The following is a 26,184-nucleotide window of genomic DNA, read 5'->3' as shown; positions in this document are numbered from 1 at the left end:
TGTGGAGCTATAAATATTAGTGTAGAAAACCTAATTGGCTGTTAAAACTTGAAGAAGTGAGTGCACAGATGCTCCATTTTTTTTTTCTTCAACTTGTTCCACCTATATATCTCACCATATGCTGTTTACGAAGATGACATATCCTAGGCTTATGAGAACCTTTCTGGAGTTCTCAAATCCAGTAGTGGTGAATGACAGCATCTTCCTGCTGTCCACTGAATTAGTGCTTTGATGTACAATGTTTTCTAGCCATATTTGAATGTATATTTAACATTTAACAGAGTTTGAGAGTTGGCAAATAGTCCTAGCATTTTTCCATTGGCGTCAACAGAGAGAAATATTGTCCTCAGTGAGCATTGTACAGTAAAGCACTTTTGTTAAAACTTTTCTAAGTTCCAGAACATACTTTGCGTTACAAATTCCTTATAACGTGTGTTTGAAAGAGTACTTAATGATTGCAGAGTATTGAAAGTGAAAAATAAGTGTCTCAATTTGTGAACCAAGACTCAAACTTGGAAATAAGTTTTGACATGTGTATGATGAGGAATCAGGACTTTTGGATTCTGACACTAGATCTCTTAGTGATTGATGTCCTTGGAAATATTATCCCACTATTCTGTGCTAGAGTAAATTATCTCAGCAGTCCTTTCTGGGCTCTAAAACCTTATAATTTATTCAGGTGCTATTAATGGAATCTAATATAGTCATACTACATTTTACAACAATAACATAACAGCAATATGGAGAATATATCTGTAGAAGGGAGAGGTGAATTTGGCCATTAAGAGGCAGTCTGGTAGTTTATGTGAGACATGGTGAAGCACTAACTTTGGGATAGAGGATGGAGAGGACGTGATCAAGTCCACAGGTATTTTGGAGCTAGAATTTGGCAGAATGTGATAAACCACTGGATGCTGTGGTAAGGAAGAAAGTGGAATTTAGCTTAACTGAGGTGGGGGCTATGTAAATAGTAACTCTATTATAATATGAGAATGTAGACTAAAATGAATATATTTTTGCACAATATCTTTGGGATGTCCATGAGACATTGGCTGGAGCTAGTTAAAAGATGGGAGATTAATATTAGAATGAGGGTAGACAGATTTTGATGGGAGATTCATTTTTAGGCTAATTAGAAGAACCAATGAGGAAGAGGATATTTAAGACCCAGGAAAAAGAAGTGAGAGTCGGGGGGCGGGGGGACTAAAGAGTAAAGTTCAGAAGGAAAAAAGCAGGAACAAACTAAGATCTTATCTGAAGCCTTTGATCTTTGAAGGAGGGAAACATCTTTCTCTGAGGTAAGAGAGAAGAGTAAGTCTGGATTTACATCAGTTCAAATGTGGGAGTTTGAAAATGTATAGAGATAATTCTATAAAACCTGTCCACTCGTTATCCAGAAGCTTCTGTTTGCTTAATTGTACAGTGTCTGAAGGTTATACTTGGAATCACTATTCTTTGCTATTTCCCTGTCTCTTCACCTGCAGATTCTCCATGGGCCTAGTGTGTTTTATTGTAGTATTCAGGGTAGGGCCAAGTGGGAGCTCAGTTGAGGAAATCGTTGGTAATTCCATCAAACCCTCATATGTTGTGTGTTTCCTAAAAGGAGAGAATTGAAGTCAAAATGCTCAGGCAAATCAGAAACATAATTGTAGTTTCTGAATAAATTGGTTAGTATCAAAAAGATCACCTCAGACAATTCCAGTTCCTTATAATAAAATCAACTTCCTTAGAGATCTGGGGTGTGTGTGTGTGTGTGTGTGTGTGTGTGTGTTAATGACAGTTTCATCCCATCTACCAGCTTGTAACTGCTGCTAGTAAATAGTTAAGCATTCTTTTCTTTGTATGAGAGATGGCCACTTTTACCATGTTTTTTTTTTTTTAAATCTTCTAAATGGTTTCAAAGGGCTTTCAATGTAAAAATAAGATTTCAAGATCAATCAGTCTTTGTCAGCAAATGATGTATTTCCAGGCACTTTTCCCTTTACCTGCCAACATTTATAATAAAACAGTTCATTCTCTGGTTTACTAAAGCCATACTATGGAGAGGAAGAAGGGACCATCTTTTGAAGGGTACCATAGCCAAATTTTTAAAAAAAAATAACAGATATTGAGTCTGTTGCTTTATTTTTTATTTGAGGACTGTTATTATGGTCCTGATTTTTACCTCTCTTGAAGTAAAACAATCTTGCAGGAATCAAGGTAAACATGTCTCTCCACATAAACAAAATTGATGTGGGCTTTTGAAGTTTTTTGAGAATATTTTTTTGAGTTAATTAAATGTATTGTGCCCAAATCGGTTTTCACAGCTCTCTAGTACAGTCTGTGTTCTGTTAATAACATTTATAAAAGTAGCATCGCACATAGAAAAAGTGTAATATAGGTAAATAACTAGACCAACAGACAGACAGATAGCTATAGATAGATTTTATAAAAAGAAATTGGAAAGCTATCCATAAATAATAATTAAAACATTAAAAATCATGTAGCTTGTTTTTCTCACCATTTCTACTTTTGTGAATATTATTGGGGAAAATAATGATATTTAATTTGGTCTATCTTCATGTAGTTTCCAGGATTTTTTTTAACTAATATGAAGAATACAGATTAAGTTTTCTAATTATCTGTCAACTTAGATGATGAACTGTTAGCAATTTTGAACTCCCTACTTAAAAGAAAAGAACAAATTTAATGAAAGAAAATATTTTAATGCAAATCACAGACTTCTAATTAACTTACTTTTCCTATTATTATAAGCTTTTTTAACATTGACACTATGTTTATATTCAGAGGCTAGATCTCAGAACAGTTAGAGATCTTTGTTCATTTATATTAACATGCAAATGTATATTTTTCTTTTTTATTCTATAAGTATTTTAATCTGAAATCTTTTCATTTGTCTAACTGGCATTTTCTCCAAGGCAACTTTGAAATAACCTGACCTAGAAGTTTCTATAAATATGCCTTTCTTTGAAAATATGAGGGGAACGAGATAGGTCACAGAGAATAAAAACCCAGTATCTATACAGTGTCACTGGGCTGTGGCCCCTTTGAAACCCAGAAGCTTGCCCAGTGAGAAGGAGGGATGCAGAACAAATAGTTATCAACCCTCTAAGGCAAATCACCTGTAGCTAAGTCAGAGGAGCCTTCTTTACATGTCCTCTGTCCTAAAACCAAATTCCCTCCCCAAATATAAGCAAAACTATGTAGGAGTCTTGTTTATAGTAGAACTTTGATTGATAATTACTTTTTGATTTCTCTTTTTCAGACATTGAAATTTTATTTTTAGCATTGGCTTAAGCTTTCAAGATAAATGTCATTTACTGTCCTATGTGTTCATATTAGGGTTTGCAGTTTCATTTTTATTGTTTGCTATATTTTTCTAGTGTCAAATATAATTCCATATAGTTGATGTAAAATAAATATTAGATATAACATAGTCTAAGATAAAAATCCATGCCTAGAAATATGGTAAAAACTAAATATGCTGTTTTTGGTACCTTATCATTGTAGGATGCAGTAAACATTGTGGCTGAGAGCATGATATATAAATTCAGATCCATATATGTGTCCCATATCAGCTACTTTCTAGCTATGTGATTTTCTGTAATTTATCTTTGCCAGACCTCATGTTTTTCATCTCTAAAATTGACATAATATTATTCATAAGATGTTTGAATGGATTAAATAAGACAGTCACAGAGTACCACAACAAAGCGAGTGCTTTATAAATCTTACCTTTTTCTTTAAATGTCAGCTATTATAGCAAATATCCTCAGGGTGTAAAATCACAGTTGGTATTGGCCACCTTGATGATTCCAGCTCAGTTTTTTAGCTATGGGAGTGGAAGTATGTACATCTCCCATTAAGGACACAGAAGGCAGCCAAAGATAAAGGAAGCAGGGCTAGGCTAATCTTTCAAAAGACCAAGTCTCAGGTATATTGGTTCTTTTGAACCCTTGACGACATCTTGTCTTTAAGCAGTTGATTGGTCTTCCAAAGGAAAGAGCAAAACTAATGAGAAAGAGGTGTCTGGAAACAAGTATGCAGTGCTAGATACAAAAAAGTTGTGATGGTGGGACCTAGGAAAGATGAATTTTTATGCTAGGAAGTATGTGCTTATAATTACCAAGTTTGAGTATCCATTTATGATTTTTCCTTGTTGATGGAACTCAGGGGGTGCAAGCATCTACATTTTATACTTTAACTGCATTAATCTGACAAAAAGACTGAAACCCTGAAATTTTAATAAATTTGCTTATTATAAATGTATAGCCTATTTGTGTGACCTTGGATGTACCAACTTCTTTGTACCTTAGTGTCTCTGGCTAAATAAGGCAATTGAAAGAATAAATTATATCTTAGGTAAAAAGCTCTAAAAATGTATGGTTCTCTGTATTTTTATTTAGAACAGGGTACAATATTCTTTTGAATTCTTTCCTTCACACAAATTTATTCTCTTCAGTTTATACATAGACTTTTCATTGTAAATCTCTGTTCATGCTGCATTACCTTCAAGAATAGAAACAAGACATAACAGTTGTTGACACAGCAAAAGTTCATGCTTTTCTATCATAATAATAGGTAACATTGTTGAGCTATTTATATATGCTAATTATTTTTCTGAGTATATTATAAGCTTTATCATATGTAAACTGAAAACAACTATTGGTCTTGTTACTATATAAATGATGACTTTTTTTAAAAAATATATACAAATGACCAATTAGCCCATGAAAATATACTCAGCATTACTAATCATTAGGGAAAATATAAATTAAAACTATTGTAAAATACCACTTTATACCCATTAGAGTGGCTATTATAAAAAACAAGCATTGTCAAGGATATGGAGGATTTGGAACCCTTGTGTATTGCTGGTGGGGATGGAAAGTAGTGCAGCCAATTTGCAAAAAATTCGGCAGTTCCTCAAAAAGTTAAACACAGAATTGCAATATTTAACTTTTCAGTGTATACTCAAAAGAATTGAAATCAGGGACTCAGATACTTATGTACCAAGGTTCATAGCGTTATTCACAATAGCCAAAAAGTAGAAACAGGCTAGATGCTCATCAACAGATAAACAGATGAATAAAATATATACACACAGTGGAATATTATTCAGCCTTAAAAAGAATGAAGTTTTGGTACATGCCACAACATGGATGAACCTTGAAAATATGCTAAATGAAGTAAGCCAGACACAAAAGAACGAATATTGTAGAGTTCCACTTATATGAAGTATCTAAAATAGGCAGATTTATAGAAACAGGGGCTGAGGGGGAGGAGGAAATGGGGAGTTTCTGTTTAATCAGTGCAGAGTTCTGTTTGGGGTGATAAAAATTTTTGTAAGTAGTGGTGATGTTGCACATTGGGTGAATTGTGTTTCATTCCACTAGATTAAACAGTTGAAAATGAGTAAAAGGATAAATTTTGTTATGTATACTTTACCACAATAAAAAATCACTTTACCACAAAAAAATTACTAGAGATATCAAAACACACTATATGGATAATTTCTATTGATAAAGCTGTGGTTTAAATATCAAGTTATTGCTAATCACTTCTACTTCTAAATTTGTAAACTTGATACCCAATACAACGATGACCAGTTATGTGGTTGCTATATATTAATCAAAGTGGACTCACTGTATTGAAATAACAATAGTTATATCTAATGTTCATTGGGAACCTATTGTGTACTTGACACTATTTATGATCTTCGACTGTATTAATTCCTTTAATGCTTACATCAACTAGGTACTATTTTTTGTTATTTTATCAATGAGGACACTGAAGCTCAGAGAGATGAAATGACTCTCCTAACCACACAGGCAGTTGCTGAGTAGTGGACTCATAGTTCTAACACAAGATGGCAAACTTCTAACCTTGTCATTTTAACCAATTTCAGATTCTATCCATATTTGTTACAATGTTCATTTTTTAGCTCTGATCTGCTTTTTATTGTTGATTGATCTTAATGCCAGTGGTTCTAATAATTAATTCATTCAACAGACATTTATATCCTGCCTTGTATTTGCATTTACTCTTCTAAGCTCTGGAAATACAGTGATGGACAAGACAAAACTTACATTGTAGTAGTTGGGGGAGGAGGAAATAGATAAAAAATAAATAAACAAGTAAACTCAGCAAGATGATTTTAGGTCATTTGTAGTGCTGTGAGGAAAACAGGATGCTATATGGTGAGTCAAGATGAGGGGCCGAAGGCTGATTTAAAGGGGATGATTAGGGAGGAGTTGCTATGAGGTGTCAGGAACAGAAGCCTAAATATTGAAAAGATCTGGAAGTAGAGATTCCACACACAATGAGCAATAGGCACAGCCTAAGGAAAAGTGACCACGGTGAGGAGCAGAAGGAAGGCCATTATGGCTGAAAACATCACAAGGACTAGGGGACAGGGATGCAGAGTAACACATAACATAGGTATGGGCCAGAGCTCAGAAGGCCTTGTAGGCCAAGAAAAGGAATTTGGATGTTATATGTGTGCTGTGGGAAACACTGGAGGGATTAAAGCCTGGAAATTAAATGATCTGATTTCATTTCACAAAGCCTTCTTTTGCTGTAGTGTGATGAAGGGATTATGGGAGGCCAGAAGGGGAGTGAGGGAAATGGATATTACGGGAGTTCAAGGGGAAAAAAATAGTTATTTGGGGAAGGGTGAGGACAAGTGAGAAAGAGAGAAATTAAAGTGCCATCTTGAAAGGGTAAATTGGACTTTTTAAAGTGAACTCTACATGTGTATTGCCAATGTATAAATAATGTTAGACATTCAGAGCTTTAGGAAAAAATATGGATTTAAACTAAAGGAATTCCTGCTCCTCAATCTAGGCCAGAATAAGAGATGATTTCAGGCTCATAGGATAACGACTTTACTTTTCCCTGGGGAGAGCCTTTCCTTCATTGTTCTCTTTTCTGACTGAATCTCTCCTGTTGTTAGTCAGAACTCAAGATAATATTGAAAGAAAAATGTGGCAATGTCACAAAATAACTAATAGAGATTAAGATAGTTTATGATGAGGAAAATATGTGGAAATTCTGTTTGGTATTTCAGAACATCAAATAACACAACAAAATCTTCCAGAGGTACATGTGGGATCATTACTAGCCTCTGCTAAATTATTATATTCTGCAAGAAGCCAACCTCTGAGTTCAGAAAATCTTTCTCTACTTTACTGTCTTTCCTCAACATCTTCCATCATTCCCAGAAGTGATTTAGATCTATATTAAGGTGAATCTGTTACTTGGAGGCAAAGATGCAAAGATCAGTAGCATTTGTCTTGCATGCACAGATTTATATTCTTTTACTGCATAATTTCTATGAAAGGCATTCTTCCAGGCATTTGGCAAAAAAAAAAGAATATATATATATATATATATATATATATATATATATATATTGCATGAACCCTTTTTAATTTTCTATATTAGGTAGACTGTAGGACCATGACCCTGTCTAATCACTAACCCCATACCCTGTTTGTTCTCTTTCACAAACCAGCACAGTGTGGCACTGGCTAAAAAACATTTCCTAATCACAGACTCATCTGCATCTAGTGACCTAGTGGCAAGATATTTGTGGTCTGATTGGGGATTGACCACATCCTATGGTTACATGTTATTTTTTTTGAAGACTCTTTAAATGTCTTAACTGCTTTCATTTGATGTTTCCACTGACTTATTTGTAGTAATAGCTAAGCATTTATGCTTTGAAAATTTCAGCTTATGTCTTTTTATATATTGCATGGATATTTGCTTATACCTGATGATGTTCTAATACATTGTCTATTTTCTAGTTTTTTTTTAAGGCTCTATACATAGGCTCTAATATACCAACACTTGGGAAATACTTGCTAAAAGAATAAATGTGCAAATGACTGGAAGGACAGGAGTTTAAAATTGCCCCTTTAAAGGACAATTTTAATAGTAAAATTTATTCAGAATTCCACTACCCTGTTTTAACTGATTTGATATTTGCACCTTCTCCTTCACAGTAATGTTTATTGAGCTACTAATTTGTCTCAGGCATTGTGATAGGCTCATGTGTTAGGTATAGAGGATACAACAAAAAATTAACAAGACATGGTTCTTGCTATTTTTGATTTTGAAATATATTTGGGGATTTAGGTGTATAGCAGATGGTCTCAGTGTCATATGGAATTTAAATCAAGTAAGCACAGTGTGTTGTGAGTGGGTTTTAGAGAAGGCTTCCTGGAGAAGTCTAGGGCCTCTCTCTTGAAGAAAGTATAAGCTCAAGGAAAACAAAATCAAGGCTATGTAGGCATTATTAGCTGTAAATAATATTAAAATACATGAAAACATAATGCATATAGCTAAAGCCCAAGGCAATTGGTATGGAGTAAAAAAGTGAGAGCTCTGCAAGTGAGAGCCAGGTCATGGAGGTCTGTGTATGTCTTGGTAAGGATGTGGAACTATATGCTTCCGGCCAATGAACCTTAGCTTTTTGGGAAAAGGTCACTGATGCCTGGACACTGCACTTGAAGCACTTATGTAAGATGAACCCAGTGAGAAGCCTTTACATAGGGAATGGGTAGCCATGGAAGAAGTTTTAGCAGGGCAGTCACATGGTCAGATTTGCTTTTTAGGTAGATCATGCTGGTTGAAATGTGGAGAGAGATAAAACTGGAAGGAGGGTGATCAATGTATTTCTCCAGTTGAGAGATTATATGGCCATGACAGCAGTAGAACAGATGGGGAGAAAAAAGTATTGTGAATCAAGAAATATTTAAAAGACAAAATTAACAGAGCTTATTAAGTGATGGAGAAAAGTGGATAAAATTAGTCAAGAATGATTAGCCAAGTTTTTGACTTGGTTGGCTTTGTGGACAATTGTACTATTAAATGAGATTTGGGATATGGGAGGAGCAGCAGATCTTGGGAGACAATAAAGTTAATTGAATTTAAGATGCTTGTGGGACGTCAAGTTCCATATTCATTGGCATGCACATGCCAGCTTAAATCGTAAGAAGTATCATTTTCACAAGGGAATTACCTTATTCCATATCAAACACTAAGGAAGTGACTGGAAAAAGAAAGTGTCTGTAAGTGAGACAAGTAGGAGGAAATTCCGAAGAACAGAGTATTGTGGAAACAAGGGATTATATGGAACTAATAGTCGTCAATGTCAAAAGTAGTAGAGGACCCAATATCAGGTGAATAGTGGCTTAAATGATACTTGAGAATGTTGATGAGTGTTCTGATGATCAGTCCCTCTCTCTTGGCTGGATGAGAACATCAATGAGATTAGGAAGGAGCCTAGAGAAAATGGAGGAGTCAAGGGGCTAGGATTCTTTTTGAGGGAAAAAAATCACATTTTGTGGTCACAAATTCTAAATTATGTATTTATTTTTTCAAACTTTAAATTCATATCAGCTACTCCTACCCATGGCCATACCTTTGACCTTATCATCACCCAGAACTGCTTCAAGGAACTAAAGGAATAGATGTGAGAAGGGCTGACCAAATGGACTGTGAAGGCAATGAAAATAATAGCAGGATATGTGGGGGGAGAGGGCTAGAAGTGACCATATATAATGGCAAGGGTAACAGAGATGAGGGGGTGATAGATAGTAATATGGCAGATGGCATAAACTTTGAAGGAGAAGGGTGTTTTATAGATAAATGAGGGAGAATTCATGCATATTTATATTTGTGCAATGATAAGCATGTACTGAATTATTTTGTGTTCCAGTATTTTCACTTATATTGTAAACACATTTTTCATATTCATATATCATCCTCATTATTATAATTTTAGTTTTAGTGTCACATCTCATTGTATTTTTGCATCATAATTATTAACCCATTATTTAAAGATGGTCATTTAGGTTGTTTTCTATACTTTTGCTATTAGGGATAATGCTTCATTAAATAGATCCTATTATATAGCTTTGAATTTCTTAATTTAATTCAGATGCTTCCTAAGTTCAGTGATTTTGCAGCTTTCAAGTATCATAAGATGCAAATTCCTAAAGAGGAATTTTTAAATCACCTAAAATTCCTTTTGTAAATCTAATAGTCCCATTTTAATCCAACAAATGATACTCTAAGCATAGTATACTTCAAGTCAAAGAATCAAGGATGATGGCGAGAGTAAAGGGCACAGAGAAAAAGTCACGTCAGAGTAAGGAATTGGAATGTTTCACGTTCAAAGAATCAGGGGCAGATGTTTTTCTTTCTTTTTTCAAATTTTTTAAATTTAAATTCAGTTTAATAAATATATATGGATATTATTTGTTTCAGAGGTAGAATTCAGTGATTTATCAGTTGCATATAACACCCAGTGCTCATTACTTCAAGTGCCCTCCTTAATGCCCATCACCCAGTTACCCCATCTCCCATCCACCTCCCCTCCAGCAACCCTCAGTTTGTTTCCTATAGTTAAGATTCTCTTATGGTTTGGCTCCCTCTCTGTTTTCATCATATTTTATTTTTCCTTCCCTTCCTCTATGTTCATCTGTTTTGTTTCTTAAATTTCACATATGAATGAAATCATATAGTATTTGTTTTTCTCTAATTAACTTACTTAGCATAATACCTTCTAGTTCCACCCATGTCATTGCAAATGGCAAGATTTCATTCTTTTTGATGGCTGATAATATTCCATTGCACATATATATACCACCTCTTCTTTATGCATTCATCTGTTGATGGACATCTGGGCTCTTTCCATATTTTGGCTATTGTGGACATTGTTGCTATAAATATTGGGGTACATGTGCCCCTTCAAATCACTATATTTGTATCCTTTGGATAAATACCTAGTAGTGCAATTGCTGGTCATAGGGTAGCTCTATTTTTAAATTTTTGAGGAACCTCCATACTGTTTTCCAGAATGGCTCTTCGCCAATTTGCATTCCCACCAACAGTTTTAGAGGCTAGGGTTGATGTTTTCCTCTTAAGAGGGTGAGAATTCATTTATGTGTGAAAACCTTCCTATTTTATATTAATCTATTCCAATTTGGTTACCAGGTGGTAAAGTAGCTTCAATATAAAGAATTAATATAGGAAACATTTTATAAATGGAAAGTAGATATGTAATAGATACAAGTGCTAGTTTAAAAGAAACTTAGTTATCTGCATGGGGAGTCTCTATTTCATGGATTCACTAAGGAATTTTTGAATTCTAGGCTAGCTTCCTTTTACACTACCACAACCTGTAATATTTTTCACTAAATTCTTTTCCTCCCTTTTTCCCCTAGGACTGCTTAATGTGAAAATTTGTTTAAGCAAAATCAAATCTTGATACTGAATATATTTGGGGGATATATGATACTATGCTAAATTTGCTTATTATGATCTTTATGTAGTAAAGAGTTGAGTACAGGTATACTCCAGACTTGAATAATGTAGTTAAATAGACAACCTCTGAGTGGTCATCTAAAACAGAATTTTGCTACCACCTCTTTTTCCATTGTTTTCAACAAGTACCTCCTAGAGAATCACCTTTCCTTCTCTTTCTCCAACACTAAAGATATGCAGAATAGCACCATCCATCAGTCTATCCATCGAGCAACCATCTTAGAGTTGGAAATGCAACAAGACATTGAGACATCCTAGGGTTTCCTTTTTAGGGTCTCAAAATGGTTTAGAATGTCTGCAACACCCTCTTTTCTCCGGGGCTGGAGGCAGGGAGAGGGGAAGAATACACAAGAAAAACCAGAATGAGGCTTCTTTGAGAGACAAAGTGAGGAAATCTCTCAGTGAAAGAAAACTCACACATTATACTTTAGACCCCAGATCCAGAGTATCTGAGGATGCATTACATTTTGACATCATGCTAACATCATGTGTTATATGAACTTAACATTTACATTCCAGGGATGAATTGCTCTCAATAATGATTCCTGTGAATATTATGTGTAAGAATATTTTATTTTCAAATCCACATTCTAAAGATATTATCACTGAATAGTGATAAAACTACTACTAACTGTGAATTAAGAGTTTGTAGCTCTGTAGGAATGAATTAAATTAAGTCTTATATTCCTGAGAACCTAATCGTCTATTGAAAAAAATTTCCATTGAACCAAATGACCAAGCTTCAGTAAATTAAGCACCTAACACAGTGGCTTGCACATAATAAACAGCAAATAAATATTTTTTGATTCAGTAAACAATTATTAAATTCAAGTACATTTTACCTTCCTGAGCTGTTGTGATAAAAAAAAATGGAGGCAATCTAAGATTTTTTTTTTAAAGATTTTATTTATTTATTTGAGAGAGAGAGTGAGAGAGAGAGAGAGCACAAGAGGGAGGAGCGGGAGAGGGAGAAGCAGACTCCCCGCTGAGCAGGTAGCCCTATGCGGGACTCGATCCCTGGACTCCAGGATCATGACCTGAGCCGAAGGCAGTCGCCTAACCAACTGAGCCACCCAGGTGCCCCGACAATCTAAGATTTTTGTAGGTAACAATTAAGTATAAATTTGTTATTCCTTCTTTTGCATGTTAGCCTGAATAAGAAACATAGGTACATAGGTGAGGAATTTAGATTATTTGATAAGCTGTCTCACATCCCTTTTGGAAGGTGGCATAAATAACACACAAATACATGAATAAATGAATAATTTTTTAAATTGATAGTAATTTGAGTGATCTAGGCCTAGGTGTGTCTTTCTATTCTAGATAGGCAGTATGCTTAGAAAGTGAGTATAAGTAAAATTTCAAATAAGTACTTAACACAGTAATTTGCATGTAGCTTGCTGATGTAAGGTTCCTAGGTATTTCTTAAGGGAACTCTGGCAGAATGAGGCAAAGAAGGTTTTACTACCTTTTATTTAAAATATAGCTTCCTTTCCTTAGAAAAATATTCTATAAGAAATATGGCTGCTCATTAAGAGGTACAAACTTCCAGTTATAAAATAAATAAGTCATGTGGATATAATGTACAGCACAGGGAATATAGTTAATAATATTGTAATAACTTTGTATGGTGACAGATGGTAACAAGACTTATCGTGGGGATCATTTTGTAATGTATAAAAATATTGAGTCACTATGATATACACCTGAAACTAATAGGATATTGTATGTTAATTATAATACTTCAATTAAAAAAAGAAATATGGCTCTTTAGACCAGCCAGTTAATCTGAATTACTGCAGCTTTACTATAATGCTTATTTTTTTTATTTTGAAATTCATTGAACATTTTATAGCCAATAAAAAGTAAGATTAAATTACCAGAGTAAATGGCGCTACATTTTTTCACACCTACTAAATAAGTGGTTATGTTTGCAAGTGTATGCATACGCATGTGCAATAAACTATTCATTAATATTCCAGAGACCCAACTAAAAGTGCAAGCAAAACATAAGAAATCTGTTGTCCAATAACAAGTATAGTACATTAGCAGTAGGATACTCAAGCTGAAACATGGAGAAAAACTTGTGAGCATAAATGCTAAACCTAGAAACAAGTACTAAATTACTTACTTACTATCGACTAAATCAAAAGGTTGGGAATAAAACCAGGAATAATTCTTGGTAGTTTTTTAATAAAATTACTATCCCAGGCATCCCTTCAAGAAGCATTGTTTCTATAACCCTGTGTAAAAATTAATCCAGCATTATCTTTTTGAAAAACCACTAGTTTTTTGGTTGTTTTGTTTTTTAGGCTTTTTAAAACTCTCATTAGATGATTCTTTATTCAGATATTTGGGGGAATGTTATGATACCATAAATTAATTTACTATTAGTTTCCAGTGTGAAAGCATAATCACATAATCACATACCAAAAAGAATGTTGGTATAAAGTGGAACACTGATAGCATTTGGGAGAATGTAGCTTCTGGAAGTCCCAGTACTGGTAGGGTGTACCATGACTATTTATTGTGAAGAATGGAAGGAAACAATATTGGGACCAAATAAAAAGAGGTTGAGATTCCTACTTCAATGCTTTTGTTCCCTTGCTCTCTCCTTTCTCCACTTAGACCCCCATGGCTGCTTGGGCATTCCTTTCCCACGTTTCTTTCTGGCTAACTTCCTCATTGATGTCAGTTCCTCTTCAAACAACACCTCACCTGTGAAGTTTTCTCTGACCCCCAGAAAGAATTTATAATTCTTTCCTCTCTTTTCTTTTATTCTTTGCAAATTTATTATTTCCTCCTCTCTTCTTGACAGTCCTTTGTACAGTGTAACTTCCTGAATCCAGATAACAGTGGTCTGGAGCCCTCTGTGAAGCCTAGAAAATGGGACATGTAGGAGGAGTTCATTGTACTAGAAAATGGGACACGTAGGAGGAGTTCATCGTAAACTGCAATAAGTGACAAGATATGAAAGGACTCCTGGCCTTACTGGCGTTGGGCATCAGTTGATAAAATGCTCCCCTGTGTATGGTACTTACTGCTTAGTCATCAGTGAGCTCTTACAGAGGCCACATATGTTGTTATATTTGTGCTAATTTTCTTCCTTTTATCATACCAAAAAAATGAGTGTTGGGTGAAACTCTTTTACCTACAGGTGCACGTACTTCCTCTGTAAATGAGAAGATCCCCTGATTGTTAGGATTTGCCACGTCTTAAGGATCCTTGTTTATAATCATACCGATACTTTTGTTAAAGCATATTTCACAGAAATTTAATTTTGATTTAGGTTTCTGCTTTTTCCATAAGACCAAATGATAGATTTTATATTCTTATATTCATATATATACATATATATACACATATACATATATATTCATTCTTATTTATATTCTCATATCTGTTAGTATGGACAAACCTCAGATATACTAGAGACACAGTTCAATGTTTGTGGAATTAGAATATAAATGACACTGATGTATAGGTGACAAGCTTAAGTCTCCATGAAGTTGTATTATCAGAATGAAAACCTTGAGAACAAATGTGTCTCTAACTGGAGAACTTAGTAAAGGAACTTCTGTTATCCCCCAGTTCTCAAAGCAATAAGCACCATGTAATAGCTTGCAGCCACAGGTAGCTTGAGCCCTTCCTTTGTAAACATCTAGACAGTCACTGTGATCAGCAATAACAGTATGTCCTCTGCAGCAGAGAATCTGTTGCATTCCTGGGTATTGAAGACTGATAAATGCTAGCATCTCCTCTTGTCTGTCATCTTGAAAAACTCTAATGTTCCAGAATCTGGAAAACCTGATGTCTAATGGGGATGTATTGTCAAATTACTGGCTTGACTCATCTGTCACCTCTATTCCAGGATTCTTTCTGGAGTACTGTTTGTCAAAAATATGTTGAAGTCTCAGCTTTGGGTATAAATTCACTCATCCTTTGCACTGGCTTTGCTTCTTTTATAACATGATCTAAACATTTTGTGGCTAAATATAGGCTCATTCCTCTGATGACTAAAGCCAACTTTTAGATGAATTACTGAGACACAAAAACTGTTTCAGTCCAATTAATTTGTGAAATAAATTTTAGCTGCAGTGTTGTTGTTGTTTTTTTTCAGTCAGAGACAGTTGCCTTGACACTAACAGTGAAAACTTATATTCACAGGAAGATTCAGCATAGCCTCAGCAGGACTCCTAGGCTGTTTAGCAATCAGTAAAAATATTAATGATGTGTAGTTTATAAGGTGATGATGCTCACTTAGTAACATTCATCAGAGGGCTAATGGCAGATTTTTAAAAAAGTGATTATAATTTTTCTCTAAGGATTATATAGGCATGATAAAATACGAGCAGAAATTGTGGTAATACAAAAATACAAATCTTTAAGATGGCAATGATTTTAATATGCAGATAAAAATAATCATGTCTGTATTGTATTGCTTGAATCTTAAGTCTAGTGAATGACGAGATAATATAGGTATCAAGATTTTAGTTTATCTTTTATGTAGCAGTACTTCTGATAGATTTACTGAATTCCAGTTGTGCAGTTCATAAATCATTTCTCTGTAGTACTCAAATTATTTCTAATTAGGTGAAATTTTCTCTTTTTAAAACATGTTTTATAAATAATCTCTTGTATTTCTTTAGTATTCTGCAATATATGTAAATCTTTAAATGGTTATTATTTTTCTTTCTGTTTGAGGGTTTTTATTTTTTTTATGCACATTAAAGCATAGGGTATCGGGTGTCTTGTTAAGATGTTTGGTGTAGCTCTTCCCCTAAGCGGCCTGAGTTGACCTCTGAAAATGGTTCGCTATTCACTTGACCCAGAAAACCCTACGAAATCATGTAAATCAAGAGGTTCAAATCTTCGTGTTCACTTTAAGAACACATGTGAAACTGCCCAGGCCATCAAGGGTATGCATATCCTAAAAGCCACCAAGTATCTGAAGGATGTCACTTTGCAGAAGCAGTGTGTGCCATTCTGTCGCTACAATGGTGGAGTTGGTAGGTGTGCCCAGGCCAAACAGTGGGGCTGGACACAGGGTCGGTGGCCCAAGAAGAGTGCTGAATTTTTACTGCACATGCTTAAAAATGCAGAGAGTAATGCTGAACTTAAGGGTTTAGATGTTGATTCTCTGGTCATTGAGCACATCCGGGTGAACGAAGCCCCCAAGATGCAGCGTAGAACGTACAGGGCTCATGGTCGGATTAACCCACACATGAGCTCTCCCTGCCACACTGAGATGATCCTTACTGAAAAAGAGCAGATTGTTCCTAAACCAGAAGAGGAGGTTGCACAGAAGAAAAAGATATCCCAGAAGAAACTGAAGAAACAAAAACCTGTGGCCCGGGAGTAAATTCTGCAGAATAAATGCAAATAAAAAGGAAAAAAAAAGATGTTTGGTGTATGTTAGAAATTTTCCCTTCATTACTTAAAATAAGTATGTTGTTTTGCAAGTGAGATTTTTATAAATATATATATATATAACAAATATATATATATAAATATATATATATATAACAAATATATATATATTATATAAAATGATAGCAACTGGCTATAAACATATAAAAAAAAACTTCTTTTAAAAATGTGACTAGGATATGCAATTAACTTAGACAGATGAAGCAGAATGGAATTTTTCTGTATATGGTTTATTTACCTTGCAAATCACCTGAGTGTATTGAACAGTATTTCTCCTTTGGTCTCACTTCTTTAACTGAAGATTATTCTTGCCCAACTGTGGGTCCAGGCTATAACTCTCTTTCAACTAGATATCCCTCACTTCTAAAAGAGTGTTTTGCATATTTGGGTATGAGCCCAGCTTCAATTATAGGGACTGGAAATCTAAGGGACAGAGCTGATGCTTGGCAGGTGGGCCTAATGTCTCAACAGGGCACTCACCATTGTCTACCTGGATGGATTATCAGCTTTTTATATATACAGTTTTTCTGTTTTATATATACACAGGCACTGTGATATCAGTTGTCATGTCTTATTCTAAAGAGTTGAGTGTATTAGTATATCATTTCATCCATCCTCATAACATAAGTGTATGTGACAAGCAGGATTTTGGTGAGCTAAGGACTAGTGCAAAACTATGTAATTGCAAGTTATCAACTGCCAAAAAGGTAGGCTGCCCCTTAGTAGACCAGCCTCAAGTTAGAAGAGAGAAGTACCATGATAAGACATGAGAGAGGCAAGCAATTCTGCTGGCCTCTAAAACATAGCTTGCACAGCCCTAAATTTAATTTTAAAATTTCCGTAAGGACTTATAAAGGATTCTATAAATGTCTCACACCTCACAGACACCACAGAAAGATCATTTACTTTCAAATTTGATACTTCCAGAATGCGAACACCTTGGGTGCCTTGATAAGTGTGTATTTCAAAGAGGTTCTGGGGTTATAGTAGTCACATCTTGGTGAGTAGGGGATAGCCTGAACTGAATGGGACTTTGTCAAAGATCCGTAGAGCCACTGTATACCTGTTAGATATTTCTGTGCCATTAGAGAAAGCTCCTGGTATGGACACTTTGCTTAAGGAATGGAATAAGGCTGGATTACAGCCCTCCCTTGCCCCCTTGGTTTGTGCCTTTGTATAAAACACAAATTGCACAACCTTATCTGGTGAGTGTGAATTATGAGAAATGCTGTCTTTTCTTTTTGCAATTTATGAATAGGCAAAATACAGCAAAGAAAAATTTTGGCCTGACCTGACCTCATACAGTTGGCTAATACCAAACCAGAATGTTGAGACCACCTTTTTCCCTATTTGACCACGCTGCCTAACAGGGAAAGAAATTACCAGTTTTCATAACCGGCTGATGTAGAACTATTTATTAGCTTTCAAGATTATGATATAGATAATTTTCTAAAGCCCTCTGGAACCCACAAAGAGGAATAGGAAATAGCACCACGTAGTCTTCATTAAATTATACTCTTTATTTTTTCATTGTCATCATCATCATCAGACATTTTGGTCTGATTTATTTTTTATTGTGGTAAAATACACATAGCATAAAGTTTGTTTTCTTAACCATTTTTATGTACAGTTAAGTGTCATTAAGTACATTTACATTGTTGTGCATCCATCATCACCATCCATCTACAAAACTTTTCATTTTGCAAAACTGATACTCTACACCCATTAAACAACAACTCCACATTCCTCTCTCCCCTGAGTTCCTGGCAACTATCATTCTACTTTCTGTCTCTAAATTTTGACCACTCTCAGTACCTCATGAAATCATACAGTATTTGTCTTTTTGTGACTGGCTTACTTCACTTAGCATAGTGTCCTCAAGGTTCATCCATATGACAGGATTTCCTTCCTTTTTAAGGCTGAACGATATTTCATTATCTATAGGTACCACACTGTGCTTATCTGTTCATCTGTCAATGAACACTTGGGTTGCTTCCATGTTTTAACTGTTGTGAATAATGCTGTTGTGAACTTGGGGTACAAATATCTCTTCAACAACCTGCTTTCAGTTCTTTTGGGTATATACCAAGATATAGAATTGGTGGGTTATATGATAACCCTAGTTTTAATTTCTTGAGGAATTGTACTGTTTTCCACAGCAGCTGTACCATTTTATATTCCCACCAATAGTGCACAAAGGTTCCAATCTCTATATATTCACCAACACTTACTTACTTTCTTTCTTTCTTTTTCTTTCTTTCTTTCTTTCTTTCTTTCTTTCTTTCTTTCTTTCTTTCTTTCTTTCTTTCTTTCTTCTTTCTTCCTTCCTCCCTCCCTCCCTCCCTCCTTCCTTCCTTCCTTCCTTCCTTCCTTCCTTCCTGTCTGTCATTCTAATGGGTGTGAGTGGGTATCTCATTGTGGTTTTAATTTGCATCAAACATTTCTTAAAATGTATAGCTTTACAATTTATTCTTTTCCTTCAGGAAGCATTCATTTTGTTAAGCACATCTTTGTGATACATTGCCTGAGTGTTTAATCAAACAACCCTAGACTAAGGCATCTTGTTAAACCACACACACACACACACACACACACACACACACACACACACACACACAAAGATTATATAATAAGGCTAATGGCTGATTTTCTCATTTGAGGTTGGTGATATTAACAGAACAAAAATAACCCATTCATTTCTGCTTTTGCTTTATTCTTTTTTTTTTTTTTAAAGATTTTATTTATTTGACAGAGAGAGAGATAGCAAGAGCAGGAACACAAGCAGGGGGAGTGGGAGAGGGAGAAGCAGGCTTCCTGCCGAGCAGGGAGCCCGATGTGGGACTCGATCCCGGGACCCCGGGATCATGACCTGAGCCGAAGGCAGACACTTAACGACTGAGCCACCCAGGTGCCCTGCTTTTGCTTTATTCTGTGTGCCCTTAATTGTAGTTAGCAGTGTTCTTTTCATTCATGCTTTCTCTTGGTCATAGAATAGGAAAAACAGTTTTAAGAATATGAACTTTTGATAGTGGTTCATATTTTTCACATGCATTTGTGAAAGATAGATGGAATGAGAAAAGAATTGTAATGTAGAGTTGGCATGAGTTTTAGGGTTGAGGGAGGATACAGAAGGTATCAAGTATGAAGTAGAGTAAGGTGAAATCCAGAATGATGTTAAAAGGATAGATTCAGCAATTAGAGATTAGGCAGAAAAACAGGAGTCAAGAAAGTGCTCCTTTGAAGGATTTTGAACCCTGCCATCCTACTCATCTTCCCCACTCTGCTTAATGAACATAGGTTGTACAGATCCCGTGAATATACTATCCTGCTTCTAATATCCCAAATTGTGCCTCCTCCAGTATGTTGTCTCTCTCCTCCTGGCCAGAATCAGTTTTGAATGGAACAGTTCCAATGGCCTCAGTTTTATCATCTCAATTGTGATTCTTTGTATGACTCAGCAAATCTATTTACATCAGGATCAATAAGAAACTCTTTGGACCTTCTATTAAAGCAAACTCCCAGCCTTTTTAAATTTCCGTAATCCAATTCGGAATTCATTCAGAATTTCTGAACAACTTCAGATAATCCACTACTTCAGAGGTGTCATCAAATATTTGGTATTCAGCTAGAAAATAACTTACGTAAGAAATTGATCTTAGGGGCGCCTGGGTGGCTCGGTCGGTTAAGCGCCTACCTTCAGCTCAGGTCATGATCCTGGGGTCCTGGGATCAAGCCCCGCGTTGGGCTCCCTGCTCAGTGGGGAATCTGCTTCTCCCTCTCTCCCTGCCCCTGCTCTCTCTCCTTCTCTCTCTTGTGCTTGTGATCTCTCTCTCTCTCTCTAATAAGTAAAATCTTTAAAAAAGAAGAAATGGATCTTAGCTAAATAAGATACTAACAGTGGTATTAAGAATGAAACCAGGGTTGTGCTTTGAATCCCTCCATCCCCAGTTTGCATCAGCTGCCCCCATATCTACCACTGTAGCTTTTTTTTTTTTAAGATTTTATTTATTTATTTGAGAGAGAGAGAGAGCATGAGCAGAGAGGAGGGGCAAGAGAGAGGGAGAACCAGACTCCCCACTGAGCAGGGAGCCCAATGTGGGGCTTGATCCCAGGACCCTGGGATCATAACCTGTGCCGAAGGCAGATGCTTAACTGACTGACTGAGCCATGCAGGTGCCCTACCATTGTAGTTTTAATGGGACTGGCGGGTACATCTGATTCTGCTCATGTCATGGTTATACCACTTGACTCATCTTGAAACACTGATCATTGACCAGGAAGTTTGCAAGTATCCAAACATATGAGAGAGGCATAATGTCAAATGAAGTTGGACATATAGATGTTCTTGTTCTTTGTATTTATAGTAACAAGAGACATAGTTCAGTTCTTTAAAAAATGAAATATAGCTAGCTGTCTTCCCAAAATTGTTAAAATACCATGCTTTTATTCCCTTCTCAATCTCTAATCCAAACATGTGCCTTATAATGAATTCAGTAAATAATTCTGCATTTGTTTCCTGACGTGATTAGTTCATAGACAAATTCTGTCTTGTGGGAAAGATACTACAAGATCCAGAGCTGAAATAAATGATTTCTAGGGGAAAACTGCTTGAAAAATCCTTACCTTCTTATCAAAATATAATGGTAAGTGATAAGATATCAGGAATTAACCAACATTGTGACACTGATACATGATCATCTCACACATCTACCTCTCTGTGAAATATAAAACTCTGGAATCATTCACTTAAAAGCATTTAATGAGCTTGTCAAAGGCACTATGACTCAGCTCTGGTTATTTTATAGTGAAAACACAGGAACACATTCTACCCTCCCAGAGCTACCATACTAGTAGAGAGACAAACATTAAACAAATGAGTACATAAACAAACACGTAATTATAATGGTGAACAAGTGTTATGAAGAATAACATAGGGTTCTAGGGGGGTAAGATAATGTAGATGAGTGGAGGTCTAAAGATATAAAATTAAAGCCAAATTTTAAGGATAAGAGGGATTTACTCACCAGGTAATAGTGGTAGACAGGTTGGGAATGTCCTGGAAGAAAAACAAGTGTGTGAAAAGGCCCAGGGATGGGAAGGATTTTGGTGTACTTGAGGAACTGGAGGAAGGCCATTTGTGGTTGGAGCAGGATGGAGAAGGAGTGTCAAGGAGGGTCAGAAGACAGGCAGAGTACAAATTAGGCAGAGACTTGAAGGTCATGTCCAGTAGCAATGGACAGCTATTTAAAGGGCTTCCTGTAGTCATGGGACAAAATATGAAGCACATTTAAAGCTTCTATCTTGAGAACTGATGGCAGAGGGGCAAGAGAGGAAGCTGGGCCAATCAAAGAAGCTTTTGCAGAAGTGCGGGTGACAGATAGTGACTTCTTGGGCTGGTAACATTGTAGTGGAGATAGAAGTCTTAATTCAAGATCTGTTTTGGAGATAAAATCAGCAGGAGTTGGTTAGAGATTGGTAGATAAATAATACAAAAGGTAGGAAAGGTTCTTCACCTTCAGATTCTAACTTACAGGTTAAACCATAGAACTGTGGGCAGATGCTTATGGTTTCATTCACCCATTTAATTATTTAATCATTTATTCACTCAGCAAATTTATTAAGCTCCTTCTGTATATCAGGCACTCTGTAAGGATACTGAAGATACTGTCTTCCATTATTGATGTCTGCCTAAAGGACCCTTGAACCAATGGTTAGCTTGATTGACTATGTATGTTAAAACATGGTGCCAAGAAGACCTAAGTTCTCGATTATATCTCTGTAGATTTTGTTCCCTTAGCTCAGACATCAAGGATGTCTAGGGGGCCCTGAGGGGAGTGACTGTAAATGGTATAAATTGGCACACAGGTTGCCACATTGACAAGGTAGTGCCATTGGCACCTAGCGTGGGGCCTGGTGCTAACAATCTTGTCATACAAGGGGCCATCCCACATGGCCAAAAAAGGCAGTAACCCTCCTGTTGATGAACCCCGGTCAGCTTTACTTTGACCAATGACTATTCTCCAGCCCTGGCCAGCAGTCTGACTTTAAAAAAGAGATATAGGGGTGCCTGGGTGGCTCAATCAGTTAAGCATCAGCCTTCAACTCGGGTCATGATCCCTCTCCCTCTGCCTGCCGCTCTGTGTGCTTGTGGTCTCTCTCTCTGTCAAAAAATAAATAAATCTTTTTTTTTAAAAGGGATATAAATGGAATGCCTTTACGTCAGTATTCTTTCCAGTCTTTCAACATGACCCTTTGGGCTCTCCAGAGACCCTTGACTTGCTCCTCTGCTCTCCAGATTGTGTCCAGGGGGGCAGCTATTAGGGCAGCACAGATGAGAACAAACCCTTTTTCCTTCTTGTGCTATGTGTTTTTGGGAAAAGCCTTTAATTTTCATTACTTCTGTTTTCTCCTCTATAAAATGGAAATAGCACTAGTATCTACCTCATGGGGTTACTGTCTTGTAACCTATAGAAACTTCGAACAACACTTGGCCTTGGCACGTAGTGAGCACCCAATGGATATTTGCTGTTATTGTTCAACAATATAGAAGGCAGTGTGCTGGGCACCATGAAGGTAATAGAAAAACGAACACATCACCATCATAGCTTCTGTCTTAGAGGAGACATGCCTGTCACCCAAATGCAAGGCAGCATATGATATGTTTTTTGACAAAAATCTGACTGTAGTGATTCTTTGCTAACATGACTCCAGCTAATGTTGGAAGCCCTAATGTTCTAGAGATTCTGCTCAGAGCCTTGGATTACAGGTCTGGAGGCTTCTACTCATTGGGTTTATTCTTCAGCTTTATACTTAGTGTTTGGGAGGAATTACTTCTTTTTCCAGGGGACATTCCTGGCCCTGCTTTGGTGAGATTCCCTCCTACTGTGAGTTAGCTGCACCCTCCAACTTGGCTGCATCCTGCGATTCCTGGGTTTCCCCCCACCACCTCGGGGCAGGGGTTCTAGTCACTGTGTCATTGCTGGTTCTTGTGTTAATGTGGTACTATTTGATCTTCTAAAGCCCAGTTTTGGACTCTATTGTCTGCTTAGCCTCATACTCAAGGCTGTAATCCTCCTGAAATTTTATAAATGTTTCATTCAATATGAAACCACTTTCAATCATTTCTAATATAAATCATATATAGACTAGGAAGAAAAGAACAATTCATTCGGTGGGATAACACAGAATGAATCAACATCCCTATAAATAACAATAATAGCAACAAAAGTATTTATCTTTTTGATATGTGAAGTCTCAACTTTTCATGATTCTAGGATGATCTTATTTTTTCCCTGGAAGCCCTAATGTTCTAGAGATTCATAAATGGTAATTAATGCTTCAGATATATAATTGATATGCCTTATATCATAGCAGAACTCCAACATTAATTTATTCACAAAATCTCTACTTAGTTAATTAACAGTTTATTCATGAGACTGATTTAATTTGACTTTGTATGAAATTTTACATAGCATGCTAAAATTTTTTTTAAAAATCTGTAATAACTACTGCTTAATTTTATGCTCCATTAAACAATAATGTCAGTATAGAAATGTGTTAAAGTTAGAAAATTCAATAGCTTATCCTCAAGGCAGCATGTTCTATTAGAACTCCATTTTTTCCTTCCCAGACATTTATTATACATATAACAGAAATGATAAAATGGTTTCATTTGCACGAGGATATTTTTAAATAATGGGAAGAATGAATGTTAGAAAATGAGAAAGAGTGCTGTCAGAGATGCTTAACATAAAACTCTGTACACCTTAAATTTCTTTAACAGCTAGACTAGTTCATTGAAAATTACAAGAATGCTAGGCCCCAAGAGTTTTTAATATTCATCTTTAAATACAAACACCTAGAAATAAAACCTATTGCCATAGAGAGCCAAATTTTTATGTTTTCTTTTTCCTTTTTAAGTGCACGTGAAGTCCAGACTTAGAGTAAATGGACAGCATGATCTTCTGACTTGGTTAATTCATGTAATCATTACTTCAGTACTCCTTAATTGAGCAAATATTATAGGTTAGATGCTATGGTAGCAAAGATCAGTAAGTTGTGATTCCAGTGATTTAAGACGTGACAGTTCTCTTGGAATATACAGTATACTTAAGGAACTACTATAAGCAGCAATTTCGTTAATGGCAATAAGCTTTTTTTTTTTTTTGGCAATAAGCTTTTTAATCAATATTTGTTAAACACTTTACAAACCACACTTGTGTGTAATACAGAGTTTCTAGGTACCTATGATCAAAAACAAAGGTACATATGGATATATATCATGTTTAACTTAGTCACATTCATTCAAAGGAATAAATCCCACAAACTGTTATTATCATTATAGGGATGATAATGGGTTTGTTGGAAGTACCTTCTATCTAATATTCAGTTATTTTGTATTATAATTTATCTCAGGTACATTATGTGATTGCATTATTATTGTTATTCTAACTGGGGATAAAAACTTGCTGAGCTATTAAATGAAATTACATGTACACGTAACCATGGTTTTCAGAACAAGCCCATACGAAGCTTTAAATAATTTTAGAGGCACATTTTATATGTGAAGACTGAAAATAATGACTCTAGCATTAAAGGTCTTATAAATATCCAGGATGCTATGAAGAAGAGTCAGAGTTGCATAAACTTTCAGACACATTAAGTTTTTAGTATTGCCTCTTTTCCTTTAGGAAAGGAAAATACAGAAGAAAATAATAACTGGTCATCTCTGGAACATGTTATTATTTGATGATGCTTTAGAACTTATTAAAGCAAATGAAAAATTTTTTTAAAAAGCTATCTTAAGAGGGGCGCCTGGGTGGCTCAGTCGTTAAGCATCTGCCTTTGGCTCAGGTCATGATCCCAGCGTCCTGGGATCAAGTCCCATGTCCAGCTCCCTGCTCAGTGGGGAGTCTGCTTTTCCCTCTCCCATTCCCCCTGCTTGTGTTCCCTCTCTTGCTGTGTCTCTCTCTGTCAAATAAATAAATAAAATCTTTTTTTAAAAAAAAAGCTCTCTTAAGTGTAATTTTATCTCCCATTCCATAATGAACATACACCAAGCTTTGTACCTTCACCCAGTGATTTTTCAAATGACTCATGCCTTCTAAACTTCTGGGAAGATTGACAGTGTAATTATTGGAACAGCTACATTGTGTGCAGATTGAGAGATTGAGAGCAGGGGCTGTGGAATGGATGGCCCACCTGTGCCACTTAAGTCTTGGGCAGGTTACTCTCTGTACCTCCATGTTCTCATCAATAAACTGAGGTAGTGGTAAAACTCATCTCAGACAATAATTACAAGGATTTATGAATTAATATAATACTTAGCACACTGTGTAGCACATGGTAAGCAAATGTTAGCTATTACAGGGTTAAGCTCCAAAGCTGAAATTTCCTTTTAAAATCAAGCCATATCAT

The 26,184-nt window shown here is 35.9% G+C and overlaps 1 protein-coding gene across 20 annotated transcripts in view; it reads left to right on the top strand.

Moving 5' to 3' along the window:
* The window catches only part of CAMK2D (calcium/calmodulin dependent protein kinase II delta), a 320,446-nt gene that overhangs the window by 193,923 nt on the left and 100,339 nt on the right, over window positions 1-26,184 (top strand). The window lies entirely within an intron of this gene.

The sequence above is a fragment of the Halichoerus grypus genome, chromosome 3 (genome assembly GCF_964656455.1).
Source record: "Halichoerus grypus chromosome 3, mHalGry1.hap1.1, whole genome shotgun sequence".
Lineage (NCBI taxonomy): Eukaryota > Metazoa > Chordata > Mammalia > Carnivora > Phocidae > Halichoerus > Halichoerus grypus.
Note: the sequence above shows the minus strand (reverse complement) of the source record. Positions and strands in the feature narration are given on the sequence as shown.